The sequence below is a fragment of the Armigeres subalbatus genome, chromosome 2, assembly GCF_024139115.2.
Source record: "Armigeres subalbatus isolate Guangzhou_Male chromosome 2, GZ_Asu_2, whole genome shotgun sequence".
Taxonomy (NCBI): domain Eukaryota; kingdom Metazoa; phylum Arthropoda; class Insecta; order Diptera; family Culicidae; genus Armigeres; species Armigeres subalbatus.
In genome coordinates this window covers 383,380,776-383,396,873 of record NC_085140.1, presented here as the reverse complement: position 1 = coordinate 383,396,873, position 16,098 = coordinate 383,380,776, and the positions used below count along the sequence as shown (strand labels likewise).

The window sequence follows — 16,098 nt, the reverse complement described above, 5'->3', positions numbered from 1 at the left end:
AGTATAGCTTGGTATAGCCTCCCAAATCAGTTCATTATCGTAACAACTTGTGAAAAACGTCTCTCTTACATATCTAGTAGCTAACGTCCAGCCCGAGGTCACTTTAACTTTCAATAAACCCCGCCTGTTAATGCTACCAATATCAATAGGATAATGGACCCATAAAATCTGGAAGTTGATTTTTAAATCGTTCAGTTTTGGAAACATAGTAAAAACATATTGAAACAATTTCACCAAATTGATCCAAATAATCGCCTGCTTTGAACGTGCTTACAGCGGTACACTAGGAGTTAACTTTCTGAAATCAGTATTGCGAAAGGCATCTAAGGCTCGATTTCTCATCAAGCACCTTAATCGAAAAAAATATTTGGTAGGCGTAGTAGCGGACACCATCCTTCATAACCGGTATCAAATAGTTTTTTATGAAAAGTTCCTAATTTTGAGAAAACCCACGTAAGATGTCTTTCGCCATACAGATTTTTGGCGGTTAACTCATGCTGGCTATTTGCGCATATACGATAGCGTCTTGATGTGGAAGCGGCGATAGAAAATCAGACATTGCACGCAAAAAAAAAACCGTTCATGAATTTCTTGAACTAACGAGTTCACGGTGTATTTTTTCGGGAACAACAGTCACGGATTCGGGAATACAGTCACGTTTTTGAAACGTTCTGGAAAACGTGATTGGTGTTCCCGAATCAATGAATTAAATCACGGTGTATTTTTGCTGGTTCACGAATTCAGGAACGCTTTTTTTTGCGTGTGCCAATAATTCATTCCGGATAAATGATCTGAGGACACGACGACCACTCCTAGTGTCCACGAAATAAATTACCCCCAAATCACATGAACGTTTTTCTTCTATTATTGTAAGTGGAGACATCAGCCGAAACTATTTCTTAATTTTTTAGGAACGGACAAAAACGTGACAGCAAATTCAAAAGCAACCATTCGCGCGCATGGCTTGCTGCAATCTCAAATTCTAAAGATGCCCTTTGACATTGCAAGCAAATCACTCGCTGCGAGTATTTTGTCAAAAATGTGCATGTCTGACTACACTGAAAGTGATTGCATGCAAACAAATGACAACTCGCAAGCAAACTCGCCGAAACGAAATTACGCTTGCTAGTGCAGCACTAGCAAATTTTTCACTCGCAAAAGTGAAAACGTTTTCAGGTGGCAGTATTGCACTGCAAAAATAGGAATGAAATCTTGAATGAAATTAGATTTTTGGCCGAAAAACGAGTTTATCGTTTTTGTTTATATTTGCATGAGAGTAAATACAATATTTACTAAAAGTCGTCAGACATTACGTCGAATGGATATTACGTCGAAAGGACATTTAGTATGGTTTTAAGGTCACTAGAGACTAGGCATTTGGTCGAATAATGTTTCGTTGAATGGATATTCGGCCGAGGATCAGACAAGTTACATAAAACGCCAATAAAAAATTACATCAAATGACACTTGGTCGAAAAGAAATTATGTCAAATACCATTTTTTTGAGAAACGACTGTGAGGTTTTATCATAGATCATTAATTAACGGCTACGGCTATGGCTACGGTATGGTGATGGACCTGGGAGAACGCGCGCAGGACATAATTCTACCGGCTTCGGATCTCCAGGAAATCCAGGAGGAGATTGGCCGGCTGAAGAACAACAAAGTTCCTGGGGTTGACTAACTACCAGGAGAGTGGTCAACACGGTGGTGAGGCACTGGCTAGAGCGCTGCACTGGGTCATTACCAAGATTTGTGAGGAGGAAGTTTTGCCGCAGGAGTGGATGGAAGTTGTCGTGTGTCCCATCTACAAAAAGGGCGAAAAGCTGGATTGTAGCAACTATCGCGCAATCACATTGAACGACGCCTACAAGGTACTCTCCCAAAGTCTATTGCGTCGACTAGCACCAATTGCAAGAGAGTTCGTGGGGCAGTACCCGGCGGGTTTTATGGGCGAACGCTCCAACACGGACTAGGTGTTCGCCATTCGCCAAGTACTGAAGAAATGCCGCGAATACAACATGCCCACGCGTCGTATATTTATCGGCTACAAAGCCGCCTATAATACAATCGATCGGAATCAGCTATGGCAGGAACACGGATTTCCGGATAAACTGACACGGTCGATCAAAGCGACGATGGATCGGGTGATGTGCGTAGTTAGAGTTTTAGGGGCATTCTCGAGTCCCTTCGAAACCCGCAGATGGTTACGGCAAGGTGATGGTCTTTCGTGTCTGCTATTTAATATCGCATTGGAAGGGGTGATACGAAGAGCAGGGATTAACACGAGTGGTACTACAATTTATAATAAGTCCGTCCAGCTATTTGGCTTCGCCGACGACATAGATATTATGGCACGTAACTTTGAAAAGATGGAGGAAGCCTATAACAGACTGAAGAGGGAGGCCAAGCGGATCGGACTAGACATCAACACGTCGAAGACGAAGTACATGATAGGAAGAGGTTCAAGAGAAGACAATGTGAGCCATCCACCGCGAGTTTGCATCGGTGGTGACGAAATCGAGGTGGTACACCCAACCAGAGATTGCAACATTTTATTGCAATCTCGCATTAGTTTCGTGTACAGTTTGCCATAATTTGCGACATATGCTCAGATTGTATTAAGTAAACGACAGGGCCTTGCATTAGGTCTCCGGTCACGAGAAAATAAGAACTGGTTATGTGTTGAAAATAATTTTACATTCCCCCATCGAGTAGTGAAATGCTGTATACTTCGACAACCTCAGCAATCATACAAAAAAAAATCGGTCAAAGACGGGAAAATGAACCCGGACCCTCCACCCTTAGCACATCTTGACTGACGCGCTAACCATCTAGACTATTCACCAGATGCTAAATGCAATCAGGAAGACTGTGTGGGTTTAAGTCATATTGCTGTACACGATTCACTTGTTCTAGGAGGAGCCAACGAGATTCGTTTGGATGTATTGATCGAAACCAAATAAACCGACTTAATGAAATGAGCTGTATTAACAAGTATGACATTCTCTGATCGGCTTGAATGCGAGATTTGATACAAAATGCTTAATACAAAGAATGTCACACAGAATTGTTTTGGGTGTAGAATTTGTGTATTTGCGATCACTGGTGACTGCCGAAAATGGTACCAGCAGAGATTCGGAGACGCATAGTGGCTGGTAATCGTACATACTTTGGATTCCGCAAGACGCTCCGATCGAATAGAGTTCGCCACCGTACCAAACTGACAATCTACAAAACGCTCATTAGACCGGTAGTCCTCTACGGACACGAGACCTGGACAATGCTCGTGAGCGAACAACGCGCACTTGGAGTTTTCGAAAGGAAAGTGCTGCGTACCATCTATGGTGGGGTGCAGATGGCGGACGGTACGTGGAGGAGGCGAATGAACCACGAGTTGCATCAGCTGTTGGGAGAACCATCCATCGTTCCCACCGCGAAAATCGGACGACTGCGGTGGGCCGGGCACGTAGCCAGAATGTCGGACAGTAACCCGGTGAAAATGGCTCTCGACAACGATCCGACGGGCACAAGAAGGCGAGGTGCGCAGTGGGCAAGGTGGATCGATCAGGTGGAAGATGACTTGCGGACCCTCCGTAGACTGCGTGGTTGGCGACGTGTAGCCATACCGAGCCGAATGGAGAAGACTCTTATATACCGCACAGGCCACTTCGGCCTTAGTCTGAATAAATGAAAATGAATAATTAACGGCTACGCAGTCTCATATGATTAAAACGAGGTTTTATTCGTCCGACTTTTCGACACGGGATTAGTGTCTTCTTTAGGGGAAGAAGTTTTAATCATATGAGACTGCGTAGCCGTTAATTAATGATCTATGATTATGTCGAATAGAAATAATGAATACATTCTGTATACATTCTCGATAAGTAGCATACCGTGAGAGACGTTTATCGGTAGCTGTTACGATAATGAGTTGATTTGGGGGGCTACAGCCCACGATAAATTTATTTTAATAAGCCCCAATTGCGGGGAGAACCGGTTCGGATGATGCATTTCAACTTGTTTTACACAGTTGTGCGAAAAAAAATATGGTCCCCAACAAGAAATGAGCGAGAACAACACGTTTTATCAAACCCCATCGGTGGGGGCCGCCTATCCGAATCAGTTTTTTTTAACTTGTATACAAATGCGATAGTTTTGTTTTCATGGCTTGTTATGATTCGAAGAAGTTTTTGCCTCTTTTTATTGTATAAGATTGCTAATGTCGTTACTATTCGCGTGACTAACATGTCACGGGTAAAAATCCGTTCCCAGAAATGAGAAAATAATTCATGATTCCATATATCCGTCATGTTTTCATGCTATGAAAATACACCATGACTATAAATAATTATTTATGATTTATTTTCGCGTAACACAACCAATGCGTTACAATTTGGTTGTTAAGATCGACAGAATAAAAAAAGTTCAACAGAGGATTTGAACTCGAGTACACTGAGCGAGAGTCCGGCGTGCTGCTTCTCAGCCGTTCTTACTTCTTGGGAATAAAGTGTTCGAAGTATAACCGGATATGCATACTGTCGACTGATGAGGATTGCCTAGTACCACGAATAACGTTCCTGAAATCATGAATTATAATCATAGTTTCATGAACTGACCTGATTCATGATTTCATGATTTTTATTCATGCCTGTGGGTATGCATTTGTTTCCGTGTAGGTTACTTCGACCTGGCAGCCAAAGTACCGGTACTACAAGTGTCAAACCGATGTTGGTGATGAAACAAAACATGCACTACAACATGATGCATGAATTATGGCCAATTGAAGCTTGTTGAAGCATAATTTGGCAAAATAATTTAATTGACTACAGCGCCACTAGCGTTCTAGTACTTATGCTTCTACTATTGAGAGCGATTTCTGCAATCCCTGGTTGGAAATTATTTTTTTTGCAATGAACCGCCTACTTTGAGCAGCACACTAGGAGTTAACTTTCGGAAATCAGTATGGCGAAAGGCACCCAAAGTTTAATATCTCGAAAATAACCATCTTAATCGAAAAAAATATTTGGTAGGCGTAGTAGCAGACACCTTCCTACATAACTGGTACCAAATAGATTTTCGTGAAAAGTTCCTGCTGTTGAGAAAATTTGCGTTAGATGTCTTTCGCCATACAAACTTCAGGTGGTTAACTCATGCTGGCCATTTTACATATACGTTAGCGCCTCAAGGTGTCGGCGGCGCGCCATACGCCGGTTGGCTCGACGCCGCCGAATTTCGTATTTCACGCCGATGATTGGCCAACACAAAAATCACAGTGTGCAGATCGTTTGCATCTGCCGAACCAAGGCAACCTATCAGGCATTAATTAAATAGCTGTTATACCTTTAGCAGATTTGTTTGCTCTGTCACTTTTACCCGCATTGGCGTGTTAAATGTTAGATCATCCAAGATCTTATTGGCTACAGAAAGCAAAATGGTAACTTGGCTTCTGAAGCTGGAACACGATGGGCACGTGACCCACCAAATTGTACATTTCCTTCACTCTCCTTGTGCTTAAATAATCAGAATTGTTCTAAAAATAACGGTTTCGATTTATTTTGATTAACAATTCCCAAAGAAATTTCTTGGATTTCCTGAAATAATTTCCTAAGGAAGTCCTGGAGGAAGTTCTGAAGGAATACCTGAAGAAAATTTTTAGAGTCTTGAGGAATTTCGGAATTTATCTCCGTCTGGAAGATTTTCTGAAGGAATCCCTAGAAAAAAATTCCGAAGGAATTCTTGTAGGAATGTCCAAAGAAATTCTCTAAGAAATTTAAGCATGTCGGTAATTCCTTAAGAAGTTCCTTTGAAAACTGCTCATTGTCAGAATTAATTGTAGGAGAGTTTTTTAAAAATCTCCAGAGAAATTGGTTTCATCTGTGGAGGTTTTTTGAAGGAATTCCTGGAGAAATTCCCGATCGAATTCCTGGCGGAATTTTTGAAGGTATACTAGAATGAATTTCTTGATGACTTACCGAATAAATTTCCTAAAGAATTATTAAAGGTATTCACGAAAAAAAAATATGTAGAAATTTTCGAAGGAGCTCCTGCTGTAAGTTCCCAAGGAATTCTTGAGAATATTCGAATATCCGCAATCTCAGGCGTGGTAGCGGGTCACTTTTTAGTGACTTGGTCACTTTTTTTGGCAAGTCACTAAAGTCACTATTTTCAACTATTTTGAAACTTTTGGCTAATTTTAATTTTGGCCAATTCCTAGAGTTCATGGCGGAAATTGAATGACGGATCGGAAAAAAATGACCGCTAAGTGCCTTTTAGTCCGAAAGTTGCTCTTAACTTCTTCGTGACTTAATATTCGCTTTGAAACTTTGCCAACCGTTTAACTTGGTGTTCTTATGGGATTTTCGACAATAATTTATTGAAAGGGTTTCATGTCATAGTTTAGAAACTATAAGTGATGCGCAGGGATGCGTAGAATGCGCACAGGGATTTGTTGATTTTATAAGTTTTTTTTTCGAAAACTATTAAATTTCATTTCGTATCAATTGAACTATTTACGTTCAGATAAATATTTTCAATTTTAGATATACTTTCCAGTATTTCGAGGAAACCGAAAATGAGCAAGGGGTTGGTCGAAAGGTCATTAATGCATTCCTTATGCTAACATACATGCTTTCCATTTTTTGTAACAAATAAATATACAAATTTTGTAACATAAAATGAATCGAAATATTAAAATCTGCATCTGTGTTTGATAAGGTAATGGGATTTGAGGCGGTTTATTGATTACGTATCAATGCTTGTGAATGTTTAAAAATATATTCAGATGATATACATCTGAAGCTGAAAATGCATAAATTTTGGATACTCAAATATTAAAAATCGTGAATGTTTAAAAATTTTGATGACTTTGAATTTGACGCACACCGTATGATACTCCGAACAAACTGCTTGTTCAGACATGTCATTAACATAAAAAAAAGATTTTGAAATGATTTTTTGATCTCTGGCAAGAATCTGTGCTGTAACTAATTCTAAAATAACATAATTTTGACGCAAATATTACAGTTTTTATTGGACGGGGAGAAGATTGTTGTTTTTTTTTTGTTAAATAAATTATAATTTCGATTGCCGTACAAAGCTTTTGGAAAATTGTGAAAGTTACATCCCAGAAACAGTGCATAACATAAACAATTTTAGTTTCAGTATATTTGACCATGAAGAAAAAAAAGTCTTCAGCAATAAAATATAAATGCTTGATAAGATTTGTTAACATTCCCATTTTTTTCATGGATTCATTGAATTTGCTTGAAGTAATGAAGCTCATTAGTTATCTTAATATTTTTTGAAATCATAAGAGGGCAAACCCTTAATTGAGGGTCAAACTCAAAGGGGTGTGAGTGACAAAATCTGTTAAGTTTTTCAATATTTTTTCATATAAATCGTATGAAGGTTTTAAAAATAACTAATATACGGGGAATTTTTAAAATTTTTACAAATACCGTACAAAGTATATCAATATATTGACGCAAAGTTCTAAAACCAAAGCATTTTTTGCTATAGTCAACTCAAAGTTGACCAAAATGTCACTTACACCCTTTTGCTTCTAACCCACTCAATTATTTACCCAGTTAACTAACATGTTTCGTACAATGGAGTCGTTTTTTACGCATGTGATTGGTATTTCCTGTAAACTTTGTAAACTTATGTGGAATTTAACCCAAGTAAAAACTAGTCTGGCAAAGCTTGTAGGAAACATGCGCGCGTAGTTTAATTTTATCGGAATTGCTTAATTTTCCTCGGACACTTTCTTATTATGCTTACTAGTAAGTTGTCCATTTATGTTCGTAAAATTCATGATCTCATAATGTAGATTTACTGCTCCTCGACTTCATCCCATAGCTCCTATGTTTATCCCAAGAAAAACAAAGCAACAACAGAGATTCCGACCGCAGACTTATGAGTCGAAATAATTCTATGTCTGAGAAAAAATTAAATAAGTACCATTGCCACATAAAAGTCAATATTTTGTCACTGCAACTGAAAATGACTATTTGGTCACTCTTCCTGGAACTGAAAGTCACTATTTGGTCCCTTTTTTCGTCAGCATTGGTCACTAAAGTCACTATTTTGAACGACATTGGTCGCTACCAGCCCTGCAATCTCGATATTTTGGGATTTTTTTTTGGCATGTAATTTTGATTCTAGAGTCAGAACTGAATTTGTTTTACTACTGTCCGGGTTTTTGAAGAAATTCCAGGAGAAATATAGGAATTTCTATGTAAATGTAAATTTCTATGTAAATTAAATAACTTTCAGATTTTTTTCGAATATTCCTTCAGAAACTTATTTTGAAATTCTGCATTAGCATTAGCATTAGCATTAGCATTAGCATTAGCATTAGCATTGTTACGGTGTAATTCGTAGATTGGACACTAGTGATACTCATGTTTTTCTTTTGAGATCCTTATCTAGAATGCTATCAGTCTTAAACAAAAATAACAAAAGCATGAGGATTACTACTCCTGGCCACGCCCATCTTCACCGTAACTAGGGAGAGGAAGGAAGTGTTGATGTAGTACTTACTTAACGAGAGGCTACCGACTTAGCGACACCCTCATAAGTACCACGGAGTTGGATAATGAGGAAGGTAATCGTTGGGTCAGGATTTGCCTGTAGCTGGCAATGTAACCGTAGTAGATCTTACCCCGTAACACACCACGTAAAGGTGTCTACCCAGCATTACGGGTCAAACATCATCTCAATTCGTCGATTGGTATATAACACTATGGGTCTCCGGACCGTCTATCACAAAATCGTCTTGGAAGTGAATATATTCGTTACACCTTGGTGTACGAGAAAGGCAAAAAAGGAGTGGGGCGTAAAAATGATGAGACGAAAAAATAATTTCATCAAGCAGGCATGATTTTCGTGGTGAATAAAACATGATTTTCCCCATAAACTACAGAAAAAGATTTTGCTTCGGCCAGAAAATCACTTGTTTCGTCTCATTGAAAGGAAAAGTTCGAACCCTGCTGGCTAGTAAGTAAAGTATAGTTGGGGTGCATGCTTTTCCCAAAATGCAAAATCTGTTTAAAATTTTGGCATATACAATTTGGGAAAATTTCAATACAATCGTTATTTTAAAATCTCACAATTTTGGATAAGTTTAAGGTGATTACACAATGAATCTCGTGGTAAATATCAAATTCACAACATGTTTATCTACTCCCAGTTCCAAAAGCCTAAATCTAACATAACAATGTTCGTACAGTGTTGAAACTTAAGACGATCAGCAGAAGTTAGCAAATGGATTTACCATTGTTTCACCTATATGCGCGTTGTAGTGAAACAACAATTCAATAAATCCTGAAAAATCACTGCAAAAGCACGTGGTTTCCAAGATGAAAGATTTGTGGCTATGTTGTATTATCACGACCAGAGCTTAAATATTCATCTTCATGAAGCAACTTCGGTCGGAATTTTGACAAACATCGCATGAATATTCAAAACATAGAATGACATAGTCAGACGACTACTGCACAAACTCATTCATTCGACTGTCACTGAGTGTGCTTACTATGTGCAGAAAAAAACATAATAAGCATTGTTTATGTTGATGTTTACCGTTGAAAGTGCCTCGCGGATGAAAATCGGATTCAGTTCTATATGATAGATAACTTTACTCATCAGAAACATGTTCAGAATTCAGATAATTTATCAATTTGTAGAATGTGCATAAATATTCAATGACTAATATTCAATTGAATATTGACAGCCCAGAGCCGACTAAGAATGTGTCTGGAAGTGAGCTGACAAGTGAAGAAAGGTGTACTTCACCAACTATTTTCGATTATTTTACACTCTGATCACGACACTTATTTATCTAAACAGTATGGTTCATGTCCATTTGTTGACAAAAAAAAACGGGCAGGACGGGAGATACTTCAAGCAGCACATTGGACGACATTTATTTATCTAAACAGTATGGTGGCTCAAATTAGTATGGAAGAAGCTTTTGTGAATTGTTTCCCTTATTCCGTTCTATTTGATGCCCTGATGCTCTGGACAAAATTTCAGCCAAATCGGTCATTGGTCGAGACATTGCCCTGATGCTCTGGACAAAATTTCAGCGGTCATTGGTCGAGACATTGCTGTCTCGCAGCCTAGTCGCACTTCTACAGATATTAACTGCGAGGTTTCTAAGCCAAGTTATCATTTTTGATTCGTATATTATGAGGCTAACACGATGAACTTTTATGTCAAGGGTAGTCGAGACAGTTTTCAAACCGAAAATTGCCTAGACCGGCACCGGGAATCGAACCCAGTCATCGTCAGCATGGTTTTGCTTTTAGCCGCGCATCTTACCGCTAGGCTAAAGAAGGCCCCCTCATCGTTAGGGTGGTGCAGAACTGATTGAAAGTTTGTAAGAAAAAAATGTATGTAGAAACATCGAACAACAGTAGTTTGCAGCTAAATGGCACGATTTAGGATGATGATCATTTACTTCTTACAAATTTTAATACAGAATGTGATAGTGAAAACCGTGAGAATATTAGAATTTACCCAGTGTAGTTATAAGCTTTTCTATGAAGTATGGTTTGAGCAAATTTCGTTTCTTTAACACTTAAAAAGTAGTAAATTCACCCATACAACACTTCAGTAAAACGCAAATTACTCTGCCAAATCAACTCTAATCCTCTCGCGACTTTGTATTGATTTCTGCACGAACTGAACAAGCAACATAATTCTTGATGGTTATGGTGGTGGTGGTGCCATATAGCTCTAAATTACTGTTTTTTATGTTTATCCATGCCTTTTTACCATATAAACTTCCAATGAGTTTAGCACCGCCCAAACGTTGAACGTTGCCCAAGCGTCAATATATATTAAATAACATCTTTACATATTTTTTAAATTTTAATTATATAAGACAACTTCGAACACGTTGAATACTTTGTTCAGGACTTTAAATCTTCTCTCTATATAAAAATGAGTTTGCATTTCCTTTGAGGCAATATAACTCACGAACGGATGGACTGATTTGCAAGATTTTTTAGATGAGCTGTGTTTATATTGTTTTAAATCCTAGTGTGAAAACCATGAAAATGTATAAAATTGGTGCCTTGTGAAGAAATTCAAAACAATCAAGTCGAAATCGATCTAGAGTGCGGCGCTGCAAATAATCTTGCATTTGTCATTTACCCACGGAAAACAAATGCCCAACCCGGGTAAGGCAGAGCTGATCGGCTAGTAATAAATAATATTGAAAGCTGTGAGTTTTGAATCGGAATAATTTGCAAAATACCGAAAAATGCCAAATTTTAAATTCAATTCCGGTATGCAAAACAACCTTGAGACTTATAAATCGATTCAAACGTATGTGTACATTTTGGAAAAATAGTGGGGGATGTGGTTCGGTTGTGGGCACCGTTCGATAGTGAGCACCCCCACGTATCTATTTACAGAAAGCAGAAACTGTTATTCTGACATCTGTCATTCATTTGCTATCAAAACACGATGTTTTGTGCAAACTACCAGACTAGATAGACACCGCTACTTTGAACTATGGGCAATTTTTTTTTCTACATAAAAATCAACTCGAATATTTTGTTTGACCTTTTTTAAAGTGTCATAAACTGGTGTGATTGAATTGAACATGTGAGTTCTAAGTAAGTAAGTCTATTTTGTGGTTCAAAAACGATTGCCATCAAAATTTCAGCTCGAAAATTTTGTTCATCACTTTCCTTAAACGCTGCTAAATTCGGTTGTGGGCACCTTTATTGGTTCGGTTATGGGCACCCTTTTTTTATTGACAAATCGTTCAATATCACTGAGCTTATCAAACATATTAACAAACTTATTTTAATGCCGTTTTTATGAATTTTCTTCGAATTATTCAGTCATAATTTATTGTAATAATATTTTTTATTATTTATTTGTTTTTTTGGGCGTTGACCGATATCGCGCAAGGGGTCGTACACTAATTACGTAAGCACTTATGGTGGAAGGGGGTGGTCTGCCATTTTCTTAAGATCCATATAAATAAAAAATAATTTGTATGGAAAAAATCTTTCATGGGGGGAGGGGAGTTGAAAGCCCCTGAAAAATGCTTACGTAATTAGTGTACGGCGCCCAACAAGTTGCATTCGACGGGGAATTTAGTCTTATTGTTTGCCATTTAAAATTGAATTTTTTAGATATTGCCTTTTGACATTGTTGACAATTTATCATTTATTTTCATAGGGACCCTTCATTGAGAAGAAAAACGCGAAATTTAAAAAAAAGGTTTTTTCCTGCGATGTATATAAATAAATGCAATATATCTAAATTGATGGAAAAAGTTAAATACAACCTCCTAAAGTGCTATTTTTGACTTTCCTCAAGTGATTGTTTTCGTCAACTTCTTCAATGCATGAGAAAGGCATCATCACTGCTAGGTGGATTAATCTAGATTTTTTATTGTTTCATGACAATTAAAACTAATAAAATATTTTTTCTTTGGAACTGGGTGGATTTCATTTGTTATTCTTCATTATTACCCGGATTTTCAAGAGTGCCCACAACCGAACCACAAAACTGAAATGTCCGAAAATTCCAAATTTGCGAAATTGACAATAAAATGTTTCAAATCGATTGAATCAAACCAATTTCTTCTCTAGCAGTAAGGGTCTGTTCACAAATTACGTAACGCTTCTGGGGGAGGGGGGGAGGTCCAACTTGCGTTATACTTTGTTACACTAAAAGGTGGGGGAGGGGGTGGGTACTACCAAATGTTACGCATAACGCGTAGAAAAATTGATTTGAATGGCTTTTTTTAATCACTGATTGAAGTAATTGCTGTTGATCGTTATCATATATTAGTCATAATCGAAATCAAGCATGCTGACATAGCGGGACTGATATGCGTAAAAATACCAAGCGAATATTGTATTTCTCGACACCACAGTTCCGCAAAACTATGTAAATGGTTATGATCGCAAATTCCTCGGAACCTCGTTTCTACTAGCTGCATTCTTGATATTCTTGATTTTTGATCATGTGCCGTCATGTCTAAACAGTGTTCAAAAAATACCAAAACCCAAATGCTTCAGAAAAGGAAAAAAATCTGCCTTCTAAAATTTCACAGTTACGCGTTACATGGGGGAGGGAGGGGTGCCAAAAATGTTACTTTTTGTTACGAGGGGGGGGCGGCGGTCAAAAACTCGGATTGTTGCGTTACGTAAAGCTATGGACAAAATTCAAAAGGGTGCCCACAACCGAACCTCCTCCCATAACAAAAACATGATTTGGTATGGTATAGCAGGCAACTGGAATTTTTTTTATGTAGAGTCTTATAAAACCATTGAACGGTTGGTGGTTTATTTTGTCTGACGTCAAATTGTCGAAACGTTGGGCAAAGTAAAACACCAATCGTTTAATCACAAACAAACAGACATAACATTCTTGAAATTCCCATCGCTCATTGATTTACCGGTCAATTTAAATAATCATTAGTTGGCTAATCGATCTCTCGTGGTACGCACATTGGAGTTGCTCGAGTTTGACGTTTTCTCACTACCGCCATCTGGTTTCGTGATTTGCCCAACTTAGTAAAAACAATAGATGTCGTTAGTGTTTGCACAACAATGGGTAAATATTTAATTTTTCGGTGATTATTTGGCGTTTCAGTATGTATTTTGAATGAAAAACAACTGTATGTTTTCTTTCTCCAACGTTTCGAAGGAAAACATATAGTTGTTTTTCATTCAAAATGCAGACTGAAACGCCAAATAATCACCAAAAAGTACATTGCTAACAGTCGACATAATTAAAATAAATATTTAATGTGTTATGTATGTTTGTCTGTGGTTTAATAAGTTAAGACTAGGATAGCCAAAATCTCATATGTAACAAACACATATTTTCACTCCAGGAAAAGCGATAATGGATGCGAAATACATAAATTAATTATAATAATGAAACATATTTCCAGAAAGCTGTTTTAGGCCTTTCTAATGCGAATTTCTTGTTACTAGTTACTGTGCTCTGTGAATTGATCAGATTTTTCAGTCATTTTACAGTTTCTTTCTGTTTTTCGCAACATGATTTTGGAAGGTCCTTTGTAGCTTAGTTGGTTAAAAGCACCAGTCTAGCGTACTGAAGTTACCTCCAATACATTTTTCAAATCATAAACTTCCACATAATGTACATGTTCACATCTGAATTTTCAATACTCGGAAAATAGGCAATTAACTGTGATTAAATTAAACATTATTTTTGTATTTTTTTTTCGCTACCAGACGTTTCGGCCGAATTCATTTTGCTGGGAGCATATTGCAGAATTATGTAACATAACATTTAACAATTATTGAACATAGACCTACTTAGTCAAACTTTTTTTGTTTACGAATTAATGCCTGTTTCATGTTTTTTAGCTTCTCGTATGCTACCCAATAAAAGTAGTATATGCTGCATACCATACCATATTGCCAATCAGTGTGATACTATTGAATCTTATTCCTACCCACCCACGCATCTTTCAACCCCGGCAGCCATAACCGTCCGCAATAAACAATATCTCCAACCGCCTGTCAATTATTTGATCTATTACAAATAACAATGGCAGCATCGGGCATTAACGAATGAAGAGACAAACGAACGGACGAACGACATCGAACAGCTCTATGAGCATCGTCATCAACTGACGCGCTCGTCAACGCCGCTCGTCAAAAAAGCGCACGGGCAAAAACGAGACAGACAGACTGTTCCATCTTCGGCGCGTCCGCGTGGGACACTGAAATCGACAAGCCGGAATAACAAAAACACTACCATCCGCATAAGCAAGAGCAAAACTATTAGCAAGCCACACCTTTTAAAAGGGCGGTACGTAAAAACACACCGTCGGTCGTTGCTGCCGTCGTCGTATTCGTCACCAGAGCGTACAACACAGTGAGGTTGGGTGCAGCGTGTTGTACAGTGTATACATATTTTGAACTTCAGGAATAATAACACAACACACCGTACGGATATGGACAACTGAGCCGCGCCACCGACGGATGATGGGGGAAAAACAATACCAGGGAAATGTGCGAGAGCCGTCGGCAAAAGAGAACTCAAAAGTCTTTATCGGCCGGTTGGATATTGCCGGTGCAACCAGAATGCAACTGAACCACCGGTACGTGCTGCCATCTATCTAAAATCCCTTGGCAAGAGAGCGCAGTGTGATGGTGCCAGGTTTCAGCTTATTGATGGATGGATCGGTGCGCTGCACCAATACATATGAGCGCCAAGGAAAGCACTTGAAGTGAGGTTATGTACAGAGGAAAGTTGATTTCCTTGATTTTGCTAGCATTTGATGGATGATTTAATTTCAATTTGCTTGAAAGCTGTAGGAAACTGTTTTAAAATCAATTCAAAAATCGATTTTGGGATAGATATGTTGTGATTGCTTTGGTTAAAGCTTTTGTAGTTTATCATACAATAGTTTGTTTACATCGGATATTTATCCATAATTCAGTGCAAATCCTACTTAATGTGTTTACTATAATTGGCACAATACCTTTGAGATGTTTACTACGGTTTTTGATGATTTGAGACCACTGATACCTCGCTGCACTTCACTTAAAACCCGTAGTTATCACTTAATACAAAATAACAACACAACTCGACACGACCAGCTGCCGCGAACCGAGAGAACGAAAACAAATTTACGTGCAATCGATATCACTACTACTTGGACGCGCTTTTGACAGTTCTGATGTGTACACATAGTACATACGCATGGACGTGGTCGCGGCTTTGTCGTTGTAGTTGTGAGGCGAGAGTTTATCTTAAGTTGTAGAGAATCGTGAGCATAGAATTATTGGATTATGGTGTGTAATTTTGCAGATGCGGAGAACAAGAGCGTAACCGATTATTAATGGGTAGTCATTCGAATTGCTCCTCCTATCTGTCAATCTTGGTTGACAAGCACATTTCGGTCGTATCGCATCTAAGTATCAACATAGGCCATTCGCAAGTAAAATTAACCCGTTTATGACATCTTACGATATCGCTATAGAACAGTTTACGATAGTTGAACTATCGCCAGATGCGATTAATAATGGAAGTTGTGAGTGACAACATTAAATAAGAATTGATTGTGATTAATGATGGGAGG

At 38.2% G+C, this 16,098-nt stretch overlaps 1 protein-coding gene across 2 annotated transcripts in view; it reads right to left on the bottom strand.

Moving 5' to 3' along the window:
* The window catches only part of LOC134213148 (uncharacterized), a 228,880-nt gene extending 213,244 nt beyond the window's left edge, over window positions 1–15,636 (bottom strand). Inside the window, exon 1 of one of the 2 annotated variants that reach the window (XM_062691798.1) lies at window positions 15,499–15,636. The gene's annotated coding sequence lies outside the window, so the exon portion shown is untranslated. The remainder of the gene's footprint in view (window positions 1–15,498) is intronic. The other variant, XM_062691797.1, reaches the window with a different exon arrangement.
* Window positions 15,637–16,098: the final 462 nt, after the last annotated feature.